Source organism: Lates calcarifer, linkage group LG8 (assembly GCF_001640805.2).
Source record: "Lates calcarifer isolate ASB-BC8 linkage group LG8, TLL_Latcal_v3, whole genome shotgun sequence".
In the NCBI taxonomy this organism is placed as follows: Eukaryota; Metazoa; Chordata; class Actinopteri; family Centropomidae; genus Lates; species Lates calcarifer.
The window spans coordinates 12,245,387-12,261,421 of record NC_066840.1 but is presented as its reverse complement, the minus strand read 5'-3'; positions in this window follow the sequence as shown (position 1 = coordinate 12,261,421).

Below are 16,035 nucleotides of genomic sequence, written 5' to 3'. Positions count from 1 at the left end.
AGCTTATTGTCAAAGTTACAGACGGAAGGAGACTAATCTCGGTCCAGTAGACGAGAAGACGGATGGTGTTATTGAGGGCAGAGTGAAGGAGAGAGGCGCAGAATGAATGAGGCTCAGAGAAGGACGAATGGAGGCAGGAGTGATCTGTGTACGATTGAAGAGAGCGCTGAGGGAGGGAATGAACGAATGACAAATGATCAAAAGGTGACGAGACATGAAGCGACTAGACTGATGGAGATTGAGGTGATGTAAAATGAGGAAACTGAGTTAAGTTTAATGTGATGGCATGAGAGTGAGGAAAGGTGAAGTAAGAGAGCTGGGCAGAGAGTTCAGGTTGTTCAGGTTGGTCATAGTGACATACTGCATGGCTGGCTGCTGTAATAGCTGATTACAGCGGAGCTCACTGCAGGAGAGATGATACTCCTGCTCTTAGCAAAAGGTGACTTGATCAACATGTGTGTCCTTTATGCCCTTTTCTCTGTCAGTATACAGTGTGTGAGAGAACAGAGAGGATGGACTGAGACCTTTCGCTGCCTTTTAATCTTACTCCTCTTCCCTGCGTCTTTCTTTCTCTTTGCCTTTTCTCTCTGAAGGGTCGAACACATCACAGCAAGCATTTTAATGCCCCGCTCTTCTGACAATGTTTGGCTCTCCACTGAATCTCTCCACTTCCTTTCCCCCTCTCTGTTCCCCAAATAGGTTATTTAGGGCTTGGTACTTAACTGTACACAGTTAGCGGTCAGTCAGCACACACCACACACACACACACACACTATGCCACTGGGCCTCCTTAGAGATTGTCTGCTTAATACTGCATAGCACTTAGAGGCATCAACAAGCCCCGTGGTGCTCCACTGAGGCGTAGAACGCAAGAAAGCATGCTAATTCCCTCCAACTCACTCCATCTATCCTTTTGTGACCCCCCCCCCCAAATCCATCCATCATCCATCACCCCCCCAGTCTTCTCTGTAGCTAGCATGGTTTAGTGCGCACAGAGAACACAACACAGTACACACAGTAATACACAATACAATATGTTACACATTATTCATTTATACTGTGGTCCAAATGTAGCTAGTTTTTCTTGCAAAATTTAAGTTAAAATGAACTTGCACTTTCCATAGGCTACTATTTGTGTCTGCTGTAGGGGCTCAGATTCACATTCCTCGCTTTATTGCATGAGATTTCATCAGTGACCACTTGAAGACAAATGCAGTTACCTATTGGTTGAGAAGAATAGTTACCCTCATTAAAAACTGTGCTCCAATACCTAAACAGCTGACTCTTACTACTTTGAACAGTAACATCAATCATCAACCTTTATAGTATCCTGTTAACAGCAGGTTAATGGTGATAAAAGAGCTTAGTGTATGTTACAGCAAAAATGTTGGTACTCTTTGGTAAAGGTTAGAGTAAAGTTTGTGGCATAAGTGCAGCACCAAAGCAGCTACAGCTTATTCAGATATGAAACTCTTGGTTATTCAAGAGAAAAACGCCGGTGTATATTACATGTCTGTTTTCTTGTCCCTCTGGCTTTTCTGTGACAGGCAGATATTCTTGTATAGCGTCCATGACATATGTAGTGTATATATGTCATGCTCCAGTGTTAGTACCACACATTTGTACATCATGCTGCAATCACCTCTGCATCCTCTTTGGCATCACAAAGCAGTTTGTTCTTGGCTGTATATAACTACAGTCTACTAAAAATGAAAACAGGAGTGAACAGAAATCAATGCTATTTTGATACAAAGTACAATGACACATAAAATGTATTCATCAGTACTGGTGTCTGTAGAGCCCTCTGGTTTTATTTCAGACAGCAGTGTAATACAGAATACATCACATGGGACAGTTTGTGTGGCAGCTTTTAAACCAGGACAAGTTTGTGTGTCAGGGGACCTGTGTCTGTTATGTGAGTAAGCACATATCCCCCGTGAGTCTTCACTTAAAATGTGTAAAGTAATGCTAAGAGTTGTTGCCACTCATCACAATAATTCATAAGCATTTCAAGACCTGTGGTCTAGGGACTTCTTGTGCAAGTTTGTACATGTGTGCGCTTGCATGTGTGTGAGACAGGGCATAAGTGAATGTGTATGCGTGTGCTTGTGTCTTAGGGGACCACAGCCACTGTCAGCTTCATTTCCCAACATCATGTAACCGAGGACAGGCCAGCCTTATGAGACCTCAAGCTGAAAAACAGCAAAGTGACACACACACACACACACAGAGTCATCAGGGCGATGGGTGGAATCCTGGCCTTGTCATGCTCTGCGCCATAATCCAGTTTAGAAGGATTAATTAGGAATTAAGGAGTGTAATGTTATCGGTGCGTGATCCGTTCTCATGCGTGCACATACACATATCTCACTCTGTTTGAGTGTGTATATAGGGCACGGATTATTCAGAACTAAGAAAGAAAAGTAATTATTTGTGATTTTTTTCTGACTTTATTACTTTCTCATTCAGTTATTCTTTCTTCACTTTCTCCCCTCTTCTCTGGCTGCCTTACTTACCATCCGCCTTGTTACTTATTAGCCTCTCCCACTCTTCATCACTTCCACTTCCTTCCCTTCATATGTTCCACGGACATCCATAGAATTACTTTTTCAGTCTTCTCCTCACCCTTGTTTTCTGCAACTCTCTTCTGCTTTCTGTGCTGCCATTATCCTGTCATTTAAGGTCCTGTGTAGGCTTTCATTCAGTGCTTTCATCCTTGCAGCCCAGCTTTGTCAAAGACAGAAAGAGTGTGAGAGAGATTTCTATAGCTCTGCTACTCTTTCAAGAAGGCTACGGCATTCAGGTGTGCCTCTCTGGATGTCCATTTTGTGTCTGGCTTCCCATTTTTCATAGTTTTTCTTTATATCTGTGGTGAAGAGTGCGGCTGGGGAGCTGCACTACTTAGAATTGCTTGACTCAAGCCCCTTTGCTGTATGAAGCATCTCTGCTTTCGGACAAGAGCTGAGTGGCTTACCTTTGTCCTTGAGATGATGCTTTCAGTCTTCCTGCTTTTTCGCTCCTCCACCCCATCTTGCTGCTCATTTGTGGAAGTGTGTGCACTTGTATACCCGCAATCTGTTTGTGCTTTATCTTACACAGTGATTTTAAAGATAGGTTGTTAGATGAAAGGCAGTAAAAAAAAAAAACAAAACAAAAAAAAAAAAAACAGTGGGAGGATGAAGAGGAGTGAATGGAGTAGGAACAGGAAAAATGCAATGAGCAATGAGGTTGTTTATGTCTGCATGAGTGTTTCCTAGACTGTAATTTTGTGTGTGTGTCTGCCTGCCAGATTCAGTGAGGTGTGTGTTGATACTTCCTTAGGCAGACAGTAATGATATTGTTTTTATTAATGCCTGATTAAAGTTTTAGCGTGTGGCTGCTTAGTGCTTTTATAACACTGTGCCTCTCTCAGTCATCAGCCCTCTTAACACACAAATACAAAACGCTGCCTCTCCAACTCTCCTTCTGTCAGTTTTTTCCCAATAATGAGCAACAAGTATTTGAATCGAAACAAGCAATAGTCATCCTCTGACCACTGTGTTCGCTATTATTCTTCCATCTCTCTTTTTGTGCCTCTGGTTTTATGCTCTCTTTGTTTGTCTCCTTTCTTTAGCTGTCTTTTGCTCCCTCCTTCGCCTTTTCTTTCTCACTGTCTGCCGCCCTCCCTCTCTCTTGTTCCCTCTGGCACTATTGGCAGCACTCTGTCTCTGTCAGGTGTGTGTGAGATAGCCTTCACGCCATTGTCTTGGAGGAGATAGGCTTTTGGATGCCTCAGCCCCTGTTCGACTGGTTCCTTAACTCTTCCCTTCCCAACCATTAAACAGATAGACTTGTGTCGTTGGTCTCTGTTTGTAATTTGATTGATACTTATTAGACAATTCTCTCAGTGCAAATCATACACCATAAATTGCCACCATCCATTTTCATGTTTTGTTTTCTTACCTTCTAGGCATCTGTTTGTTTCTGCTCATTTCAGCACAGCTCATTCAGTATAAAAAATAACATGTAGAGATTTTAAACTTGGTTTAGATAAGTCATCCATCAGTAAACTTCATGAACTTTTTATTTTTGCTAAAGTTGTCTCTGTACAGTAATGTTTGTGAAAGATGGTTTGAGAGTTGGCTGCGACACACTAATGTATTTACGACATATCAGACACTTTGTCAGAAAATCAAACCTTGCAGACAAACAATAGGATAAACATAATATAAGGATAATTTGAGTTAATGTGACTTAGATGGCTTCTCCCCAGGTCATAAGTTTCACTGCAGTTTCACTGATGACAATAACGCAACTTTGCCAAAGACGGGAAATAAGCAGGCGTAGTGTTAGCTGTGATGGATTGCGTACCTCAAGCAAGTTTAAAGTCTTAGCAAGTTGACTTTCATCCTGAACTAAATCAAAAAAGTTTCCAAGACCGTCTCAGAACACCGAACCTCGGTATCCTGTCAGCTTGTCAAATTCTTACGGCTAATGTGCTCGCAAATATTTGCATATTTATACATGCATCAATGTAGAGAGATATGAGAATTTCACTGGAGTCACATTTCTGGCCACCTGTTATGCAAATGTTGCAAATTCCATTTGCCCCAGGACCACTTTATATTGCCCCCCCCCCCAATATTTCATGTTGACCAGATAACATACAACTGCCTTGTCTGAGTTTGTAAGACAGGACAATGTTACGGTCTGGTGAATCACAACAATGGGCTGAAAGCTGCCCATAGCTGCAGAACATGGTGTCTGTTCTCAGGTGGATAAGCAGTACTAGAAAATATTTACAAAGATCATCTGATTCAACAGTCATGTCAGAAACATTATAGAATGGAGTTTTAGCTTTAACAGGCTAAAACATCATGACAGTCCCACTGAAATGAGTCTTTAAGTGTCAGTTATTACAGTAATTGTTATCAATTGACATCAAGATATATTTAACCAAACTGCACAATTATTAACACTTGTTGGTCATACCACAAGTGGATATTCATTCTAAATGTTTTAACATCATAACTGTTTTCATGTGTTATCAGAGTGTTATCCATATCATTTTGATCTGAGGTTCGGTGATCAAAATGCACAGCGTGTTGCAGTGGTGGTAGCTCGACTTGGTGTGAATTTGAGATTGTGTATCTGTTTGTGTGTTAGAGAGAGAGAGAGAGAAAAAATAGAGAGAGAGGGAGAATAACAAGGCCAGCTCTGCCTCCAGGCTGTTTGGCCCCAAACTCTCATCAGCCTGCTGGTGCTGAAATGGAGAACCTTCTGCCCCCTTGCCACTGTACAACCACGCATGCGTGCACACAACATAGAGCACTACAAACACATATGCACACATAAAGAAACCCACATGCATTCATAATACATGCAGTCAAAGTTTGTGACTAAATCATCTTCCCCATCTCCTCCTGTCATCCTTACTTGTTTTATCAGTGCATCCCATCTTCTTTTATCCACCTCCCTAATCTGTCTGTGCCTCTATCAGACACTTTCTATTCCCATATCTTGCCTCTGAGACGAGTTCTTACTCTTCCACTCCCTTCATCCTTATCTTGTTTCCTCGCACCCCCATACATTCACCAGCTTTGGATTACTTTGAGAATGTTTCTTGTCCCCTCTCCCTCCTTTCCCATTTCTCTCTCTGTGTCTTCTTCCCTCTCTACCCCCTCCTCATCTTTCTCCTCTCCCCTCCATGTCTCCCTCTCTTCTCAGCGGTGGTTTTAATGCATTATGAAAATGGACTGAGGCTATGAAAGCGAAACAGGACAAGTTTGGCTGTTTAATGTGACTCCTTTCACTCCTCGTGTGCCTCATTGGCAGCCTGCATTTGTGTGTGTGTGCGTCTGTGTGTTTGCGCTGCTGTGTGGAGTCGTGCTCTCTCTGTGCACATTGGTATGCATGCACGCACACACATGCACATTCCTTGGCTGTTTTTTTTTTTTTTAACACTGAAAGCTCAGTGTGACCAACACATCAGCTGGTCCTCAGACATGTAGTGACATGTTCCTGATCTCTAACATGAACTTTCAACACTCTTAACGCGCACATGCATGCACACACTTTGGGCAAGCATTAAACTGCATGAATAATAGAACAGACAGGCAGACAGCATGGAACACATGTTTCTCCGAGTCGCGTGTTAATGGAAAAGAGCGTTAGGGCATGGATAGAGGGATGAAGGAAGCTGGGAAGGAGTGTTTATGAGACAGAGGATAAGTTCTACCCTACAGGGTGGTGTGACCTGGATGTAAGCCTCCCCATTTTCATCTCTCTTACTGTTTCCCTCTCACATTTATCTCAACCTCTCAATCTCTCCCTCCGCTATTCCCACTTTGTTAATTTGTGTGAAGTTAAATCTCTTCATCTCTGGAGAGAGGGAGATCATCCTGTGGAGAGATGGAGCCAGATGAGCTGATTAGATGGATAGAGATGAACTGATGGTAGATGCAGAGTGTGAGGAATACAACCGATACGAGAGAGTTGAAGAATTAATGTGATGGAGTATTGAGACTGAGGCCAACTGGTGACAATTCAGGAACTGTTGGTTAGCTGTTATGTGGTGATTGACTATTAGATTAAGGTGGAGGATGTGTGGGTGTGATGAGGTCACTGAGCCACCTAATACTTTAATGTCAACTTACAGTCTTTAAATAGAGTTGATGAAGCTGATTGTGTTTGAGCTAGAAATTTAATGAACTTTTACTGTGCTACTTGAGAGAACAGTAGCATTGATTTAAAATAGCCTCAGTCTTTTCTTGTCATTTTTTTCCTTCCCAGCCTCCCCCTTTCTGCCTCTCTGCCACCTCCTCTCTTGCTCGCTCTTTCTCTCTGATGTTGCAGAGCGAGTGTGTGTATGTGTGGCGGTGGATATTCTGAGCGCGGGCGGTGTATGTGTGTGCATCAGGGTTTAATTGCGGTGTGCATAGAAACGAGTGTAATTAGCCAGCGCTCGCTTCCCTGCCGCCCGGCTAACAACCAGCATCCCCTCTGTGCTTGCTCTTTCTCTCTCTGCCTTTCTTCTTTGTCTCCCTCCCTCTCTCTCTCTTGTCTCATGCCTGTTGCCACAACGACAAGCCCCACTCCGCCATTGTTCCCCGCTGTTCTCCAAGAACAAAGGAGGAGGCTATTAGCTCCCTGAGAGTGGAGTGGTGGAAATGGGGGAGAGGGAGAGAGAAAGAGAGAAAGGATTGCTGTGAGGGTGGGATGATGAGATGAGAGTGTGAGGGAGAATTGGCGAACAAGTTAGGGAAGGAGAGAGACAGGCTTGGAAGAAGTGCGCAAGGAGACAAAGGGATGGAATAAGGGAACAAGAGATTTACACAGAGGAGAAGAAAGACAGGAAGGAAAAGAGAGAAGGAGAGACAGATTAAAGGAGGAGAGAGGCTCGTGGGGCAGCATAGAGCTCCTTTTTCCTTCCTCAGGAGCTAAAAGTGAGATTTAGCAAGTTATTTAATTTAATTCAGAGAGAAACATACTTAGCCTCTCCACAGAGTTTCATTCTATCTACCTTTTCTCTTTATAATCTCTCTCTCTTTCTTTCCTTCCTCCGCCCTCTTTTGCCCTTTCTCAGTCCATTACAAAAAGGATTTGAGTCTTTGTGTGTTTGCGTGCACACACGCGCATATACACTCTGTACTTTTTATACACTTATAGCTTGTGTGTCCTTGCTCTCCTTGCTCGCGAGTGTGTGTATGTGTGCACTCTGTGTGAGGGTCATTAGTAGCGAGTGTAGGCGGGTAATGCGCTGTCTGCAATGCTGGCCATCTGAATGTTAACAGATTGTAACGCAGGACAGAAAGTGAATTTGGTTTCCTGAGGAAAATGGAGCAAATTACACTTTTATAGCTCTCTGCCACTATCCTTTGCTCCTGCCATTACTCACTGGGTGTAGCGAGAGAGAGATGAGGGGAGGGAAGGAGCGGGAGAACAAGTGATTGGGAAGATGTCCTTACAGAGGAAGACGGTTGAGGTGTGATGGTGAGACCGTGGTTTATGGGGAAATGCAGGGACAGCTTTTTAAGTAGTTGATAACCTCTATCTCTTTTTGACCTTCTTTTAGAGATATAGCTCAGGGATGAACGTATGCTATTATTCCCGGGGAAGTTTACATAATTGTCAAGATTTCCACCCCGACCTGATATTCACAACACCTATATGCATTTAATCCTTGACATATAATCCTAATGTGAGCGTGCGCTCTACAGTTATTATATTTGGATTAAGATATCTAGGTGCTCCTCATATTTACAGTTCTTAATTTAAATTAAAGTAGGTTTTATAATATGTCAACACAGTCACAAGGTACTGTCTGTACTTAACTGTGATCTTAGTCAAACGTCTCAACATTAATACACATGTTTAATATATTTTGACATCAATTTTGGGAGTTTGGAAGTGATTTAGAAGCACTAATCCTCAAAGATCTTCTTGTGCTGTCACTGTGAGGTTGATGACAGTAGTGGATAACAAACAAATAGGAAATTATTAAGCCAGTAGTTATGTTTTTGAACTCAACTTCAAAGTGAAAATGTCATCATGACATTCAGGAAATGATCTGTGACAGCTACATGTGTTGTCCAACTCTCCTAATCGTGACAAATCACCAGTAGGTAATTGCTAATGATGACTGACAACCAGTAAATGATATTGACAGATCTAAACTGAGGTAACATTAATGTCTGACAGGACAACCTGCTTCACAGCCCTGAATCCTGGAGATCTCAGTGAAGCTTAAAATAGATCTGATATGCTTAAAAGTTTGACTGTGGGAGTTCTCTGCCACTTGTTTTGCACTTGCCTATCACTTGCAGTAAATGGCTGCTGTCTACCTGTCTGAAAATGGCGTGACACAATCACTGAGATTGTTTCACTAAAGTAAAATTCACCACTCTGCTTGTCTTTCTGAGCCGAAAATAACCACAATCTGCTGAAACATCAAAACAGAATGAGTTTTCTTCAAGAAAGCGTCTCCTATGCTAAGACACTGTCTCACACTGAACGCTGAATTATTGTTAATAACCTGCAGCTGATAAAATTTGTGTGTGACAGTTGTCATTTCGACTGGCGAAATCAGCTGTGGCCGGCCAGGAATGAGAAGCACGGGTGCAAACAGAGTTCAGTGCTGAACATAAATAACAAGACAGATTCAATAAATGGATTAAACAGGTATAGCTCTGCTGCAAGAGTTGACTCATGGTAATGCATCGCAAGTTTTGCATTGTGGGAATTAAAACAACAGATTGAACACATCTGCGACGAGTCAGACTGCCGAGCTGAAACTTGGAGTTATACAGCATCTGACTGTAGTAGAATCTATGATTTTTGCCTCTGAATAACCCTGGCTCTACCCCCATTGACCTTAGGTTAACTTAAAAGAACTGTTTCACTCATTAAAGTTTGATTTCCTTTTAAGATTCACATTACTCATGTTCACCCTGACACAATGCATATATTATCTAATTCACTACTGACTTTTGCTTGGCTCCTTGACACTGTTGAATGTTTAAATTTTAAAGACTGTGGCCAAAGTTCAGTCCAGTCACTTTAATCGTAGAATTATAGAATTGTAGATTAGAGACAGACATATTTTACTTCAGTTTTTTCAGTATTAATGGTTGGTTACACTCCTGGTTTTGACTGTCTATGATGATTTGAAGAAAAAAAAAAGTGTCTCTCTCATTAGAGATATTGGTTACATTCATGGGTCTGCCTCCTTTTCTTTTTTCCTCTCTGTATCTCTATGGGAAAAAGACTCAAGAATTAGAAGTGAACAGCTAAAGAAGAAAGCTACAAGAGCATTGTGAGAGACTGTTGGGCTTCTGTCTCACCATCAAGTTGTGATGGAGTTATATGGGAGAGAGAATGAGATGGCTTTTGATTTGGGAATTAAAGCTAAGCTCAGCCAGAGTGAAACAGCAGTCAAGGTTGGCTCAAGGGCAACATTTCTCAGCCAGGCAGTGAATGTGTTAGTGTACAAGCACACAAATTTACACACACACTCATACACCCTCATATGAGGATTCACCCGCCTAACCTGGTGGCTCTGTTTCCCTCCAATGGGAGATGGGGAATATCTGTGTGTGTGCTGCGTCTTAGCGTCAGAGAGATTGTATTCCTTCCTCCTGGAGGGGGAGCAGTGATGGGGAAGTATTTCCATCTCTCCAACCCCACCTGTCTCCTCCTGAATGTTTATCTCCTCTTTTTCTCTCCCTCTCTCTTCCCTCCTTCCTGTCTCCCTCTCTCCCCCTCCATCTGCTACCCTCCCTGAGCTGACATTTGCTGTCAGACAGCCTTATTATTTTGTTCTTCAGATTTCTGATTAGGATTCTCTCATCCCTCTCTCCCTCTCTCTGTCGCTCTCCTCTGCTGTCCCTCCCCCCTGGCTCTCCCCCCACAAACAACTCCACTAATGTTCCCTTTCCTGCTCTTTCTCTCACTTTTCTGTCCTTTTTTCGCATTCAATTCGGCATAATCTAATTCAGTCCATCTCCCACTATCCATTCTTCCATTACATCTCTCTCATCTCTCACTGTTTCTCTCCGTCTCACTGTGTTTTTAAAGGTCAGTTTTCCTTTTCTTTTTGCTCCGTTTCTCCCTCCCTCTCCCTCTCTCTCTTTTCTTCTCGCCATAAAGTTCTTGCTGCAGTCGCTCCCAAGGACTCCATCTCTGGCTTTTAATTATACTCTGCGGGCCCTCTACCCTGTCCCTGTAGAAACATGCACACATGCGGATTTATGCACTCGCCCACATGCACAGAAGTGGAGTGCACTTGCGCAGAATAAACAAAGTAGGCTCAACCATGATTGTCCAGCTGCTAATTTAAAAGGTTGCATATTGTCCTTGTTTCTCCAAATTCGCATCTACTTTGAAATTAGTTTTTTAAAGTATGTGGGAACTTATTACAGCTAATTATTTCACCACAGATTGATTATCGGGCTGCAGTAGTATGTGGATGTTTCGTCCATGCTGAGGGCCACTAAAGTAGTATAGGAGTTCATCATGCAACTGGACAGCAAAGGAGACAGGAGAGGGTTGTCATGGCAATATGAATCCCTTGAGGGTATATTTCCCCCCCCTCATCCTGTTCTCTCCACAAGTCTGCATTCTGTCCACTTGCTGTATTTTCCTTTTCCTCTCTTGCTCTCTCTCATTGCATCTTCTCGCCTTTGTCTCACCACCCCTTTTCTTACTCTGCCTGTCACACTCCTCTCCTATCTGTTTGTTTCTTTGTCTTCACGTCCCTCTCTCAGGCTCTCTCCTCTTTCTCTTAATGTTTTCTTTTGTTCCCATCTTTCCTCTTGTTTCTCTTTCTCTCTCCTTTTCCTCTGTCCCTGTGGTCCTCACCTCTTGTCCAGCCGTCGAGGGAGGGAGAAGCAGAGGAAGGAAAGGAATGCTAATTTTACCACGACAGCGACGGAGTGCAGAAGGAGACATAGAGAAATAGAGAGAGAGAGAGAGAGAGAGAGAGAGAAAATGTCAGTCGTCTGAGGAAATGAGATGGCCATTGCACTGTGTGTGTGTGTGTGTGTCTGTCTGTCTGTCTGTCTGCGTACGTCTCAACAGAAAAGATCAGGGTGACAGTCTGAGTGACAGCGAAGTAAATGATATACATGTACGTTTTTGTGCCCAAAGTCACCTTGCAGATAATGGACGCACGCGCTCTCAAAATAGCTACTTCCATCCCGCCTCCTCTGTGTGTGTGGTGTGTGTGTGTGTGTGTGTGCGTGTGTGTGTGTGTGTGTGTGTGCGTGTGTGTATGTGTGTTGGTTACAGTGGTGATGAGGTAGACTGAATAATATCATGGCCTTCCTCTCGTCCGTCAGCTCAGGGCTTATTACGTGTGTGTCGTCCCTGTGTGTAATTGTAGCTGTGTGTGTGAATGAATGAATGTGGGTGTGTATGTGTGTGTGTCCTGTGTCTGATTGCACTCGCTGATTGAGTCCTAGTCCTGCAGATTTCAACCCAGGTCCTCAGCCTCTGATTAGGTGTTGTGATGTGTGAAAGAAGAGGAAATTGTGTGTGTGTGTGTGTGTGTGTGAGAGAGAGAGTGTGTGACCTGAGCACAATGGTCTTTAACAGTGTCTCTTCCTCTTTTGTACTAAGTCCCTGTTTAAGTGTGTGTGTGCTTCACCTTTGTGAGGCAGAATTTAAGTTTTAGGTATTATGAAGACAGTGTTACAAAGTGGGGACATTGTAGCTATTTCTCAGTTTTTCAAGATGCAAGGAGTTAGAAATCAGATTTATGGATAAGGTTTTAGTAAAGATCAGCGTGACAGGGTACAGGTGCAAGTCAGGCTTGTGGCGCTCATGGTTAACTTCAGCACCGGGGCCTGTAGACAATGCAGGTCCTTAGAAGTAAAGCAATGCAAACGTCTGTGTGTGTGTGTGTCCTTGTTAACTGTGGCCTCGTTCCGCCTTGCTTCTTAATTAAGAGACCATAGGCCTCCCAGCTCTGCCTGCTATCCCACACTCCACTGGGGCAGAAAAGGACAGGAGCAGCAAGTGAGAGAGAGACAGAGAAAGGTGGAAAGACAGAAGACAGAGAGAGAGAAGAAAAATGAGAAATCTACGTGTCAAAAAAAATATTGAGCACCAGCAAGAGTGATAGATTTAGAAAGGAGAGGGAGGAAAACTAAAAGAAGGCTTGCCTGTGAAGGAGTGAGAAGCCAGAGCTGATGAGGGAGAAAGTAATAGAAAGTGTGGAAATGTGGATTTAGAGAGAGGGGATAGTGCAGACTGATGGGACGTAAGGCCCCCACACGTTCTCCATTTCCCCTGCTGAATTGATGCCACTCATTTCCATAGCCATCTATGCATCAGATGTGTGTGTATGTGTGTGGTTTTCAAGCGGTAATCTGTTCCATCTTATTCTTTACTCTCCATCTGTATAGGATCTTTCGCTCCGTCGCTCCCCATCTCTCGCTATCACATCTGACTGACTCTTTGGGAATGAGTGTGTGTGTGTGCAGTTTTGTGTGTGTGCATATCTGTGGTTGGATACATGCCTGTATATCCTTGTATGCCTGCTTGGCTATCTCTGCCATTCTCTCTCTCTCTGTCTTGTCAGTGTGTGGTGAGTGGTGAGATAGTGGGTTAAATTTTAATGGTGCTGCCATCTCTCAGTAGCTTCTGAAAGAGGGCCAATGCAGACTGACACACTCACTGAGCCGTGAGAAGAGACAAGACAGAGAGAGGAGCGATAGCTCACTAGACATACACACACATGCTAGGTCACAAGTCCACAGCACAAACAACAGGTAGAATAAAGAAAATACTACACTTGTCTTGTTGTACAGTATTTTTGGAAGCATTCTTTTGACTTACTGTCAGACCTTAAAGTTTTTATGTTGCTGTCTTGGTCTTGGCTAATACGTTGAAAGCATAACATTGCACTCACTACTACCATTGTAAAAACACTATTGTTTTACTGTCTAAATAATAAAAGAAAAACAAATCACATCCAGGTCAGCCTGCAGGCTGAGCATGGAAGTAGCTTGGCAGTGCAGAAGATAAACCTTTTTCAATTTTTGGGTATTTTAGTCTTTATTGATAGCAACAGTGTAGAAGCAGGAAAGAGAGAGGGGATGACATGCAGCACATAGCCCAGGTTGTCACAGTGAGGACTCAGCCTTAATGGTAAACATTTAATCTGTGCACCTCCAAAAGATAATACTTACAATACATACTTTCAATTTGCAGACACTTTCATCCACAGATATTTGCACAGGAAGTACAAGAATCCTCAAACTGTCTTTTTCCTGAATAAGCCACTTTTACCATCAATTGTTTTTAGTTACAGAAGACCCAGAAAATCTCTCCACACACAGTCCCTCTAGGAATGTTTTGGGTGAACACAGAGGCTGGTCTCTGGTTGGCATTATATGTGTGTGAATCTGTGAGCTCAATCACACAAACACACACACGCACATACACACACTCTGTGGCTCACACAAACACGTGCCAGTCTCTGAGCCATATTGTGTGTTATTCCTTGATTGTTTTCATTCGCACAGCCTCACATTGCTGTCTGATTGGCAACATGTCCCCTGATGGCTCACTAAACACATGGTGGGATTACGTGTGTACTTCTGTGTATGTGTGTTTTTGTTTGTGTCTTTGCGTGCCTGCATGTGTGTATTTTTGTCTAGCCCCAACTACAGCCAATTCCTGAGAGAGGCCAGCAGACAGATGTTCTAGGAGAGGATTTGCGCATCTCTCTCTCTGTTTAAATATCTATCTCTCTTGTTTAGTTTATTTAGGGCATTTGGGTTTTTTCCTCTTTTGGGGAGGGGGTAAAACTGATTCCACAAACTGGAAACCCTGCAGCACCCTAACACATCTTTGATGAGACAGACTTTTTCCCCAGGTTCCCACGCAAAGGTGGAGGTTGCCAGATCATGGTTGTCATCCCCCTCCAGCTACCTAGTTTGACTATGATCCAGTGTTATTGATGTATTTCAAACACCTGCAGTAGTTTTCCCAAAGCATTTGCAACAAAGGGAAAGGTTCACATACACCAATGCAAAGACATGCTCAGTGTTCTCAGCAGTATGGATGGCAGGATCACTATACTTGCTACTTTTCCAAAGACACAAAGCAGTAAATTAAATACACTAAATTCCACTTCAAAGGGAGAGGTGTGTATGTACATGGAGATGGCTTTGTATCTGTTGAGTGTGTTAATCATCATAATTGATGCAAAGTCTTTCTGGAAATGCGCTCTCATTCCCATTTTCTTTCTTCTTACTCAGTTGACCGTATCTCACTGCCTTTCTCCTCATCTTTGTCTCTCATCCTTTTTGCTCTACAGTCTCTCCCCCGTAATACTGCCTCCCCTTGCAATTGCTCTACTCTCTTACTCATCCCCTTCATCTCACCTCCAGCATTACTTTCCACATGTCTTTTTTTCCCTGTTTTCCTTTCCATTTATTCCTCTCCTCTCCTCAGCTTGGTCATATTAACATGTTGGCTGAGAAAAAAAAAAACCCTAACAACATAGTGACAAGCATCAGAAAACAGCCCAATCTTTCAGCCTCCAGACAGATACACTTCCCCAAGTGTCTGTGTATGTGTGTATCCTGCGAGCGATGGCTGACATTAAAAAAGGCAAAACTCCCTCCTCCTCTCCAGCCCCCCGCCCCACTGTCTCTGGGCCTTGCTCAAGGATTTATTAGACCTAGCAAAACTGGCCCTTGTCCCTCTCTTTGCCACATATGTGTGTGTGCATATACATATGGGTGTGTGCGTGCAGACATGCTCCCGTGTGTGTTTGTGTGCATGTGTGCCAATCTTTCCACCATGCGGTCAAGTCACAATTGCTAATCAGGCCCGTGAGCCTCGCCTGAAGAGACCAAGAGACGGATGGGGTTTGGGGAGGTGGGATGAGGGGGGGGGCAAATGAGTGAGTGCTTTCCTTTGTCCTCATCACTGAAGCAGAGATAAAGACGTGAAGGGATGGATGGTTGGAGACGAGAGGACAGAAGCTGAGGGATTAACAGAGGATGAGTGTGTGCTCCAGCCCCTGCGATGAGCTTTTAACTGTCCTCCATGGCATGACACCGTGTAGACCTCCATTTTTCTCTGTCCTCCTTTCATCTATTTTGCTTTGCATAAGTCAGAACTGCTTGTATTCATGAAGTGCCTCTCTATTTCTTACTCCTGCTCTTTTTTTCCACACACTCCCTTTTTCTTGCTCCTGCTCCCTCTCTGTCTGCTATCTTTCTATAAGGTAATAATGAATATTTGAGGGCTGACAGGAGTGCTTCACCTAATCCTTTTTGCCCGGGGCAAAATGTGCCCCATGGGGTGCACGTGTGTTACAGTTCATCTAACTTTTTAATTGAGATAGAAACCCAATTTATAAGTTTTCATTTCTACCTCTGTGCTCATGTAAATGAGACTTTCTGCATGGTTGTGCACTTGTCATAGAGGGGGTCAGAATGGACAGTACACTTGACTTGCAGGGAAATGTCAGTACATTTGGCAGGCAGCTGGCACTGTATATAGAGAGAGTAACCTTCAACTGCATGACCTGAGTCCAAG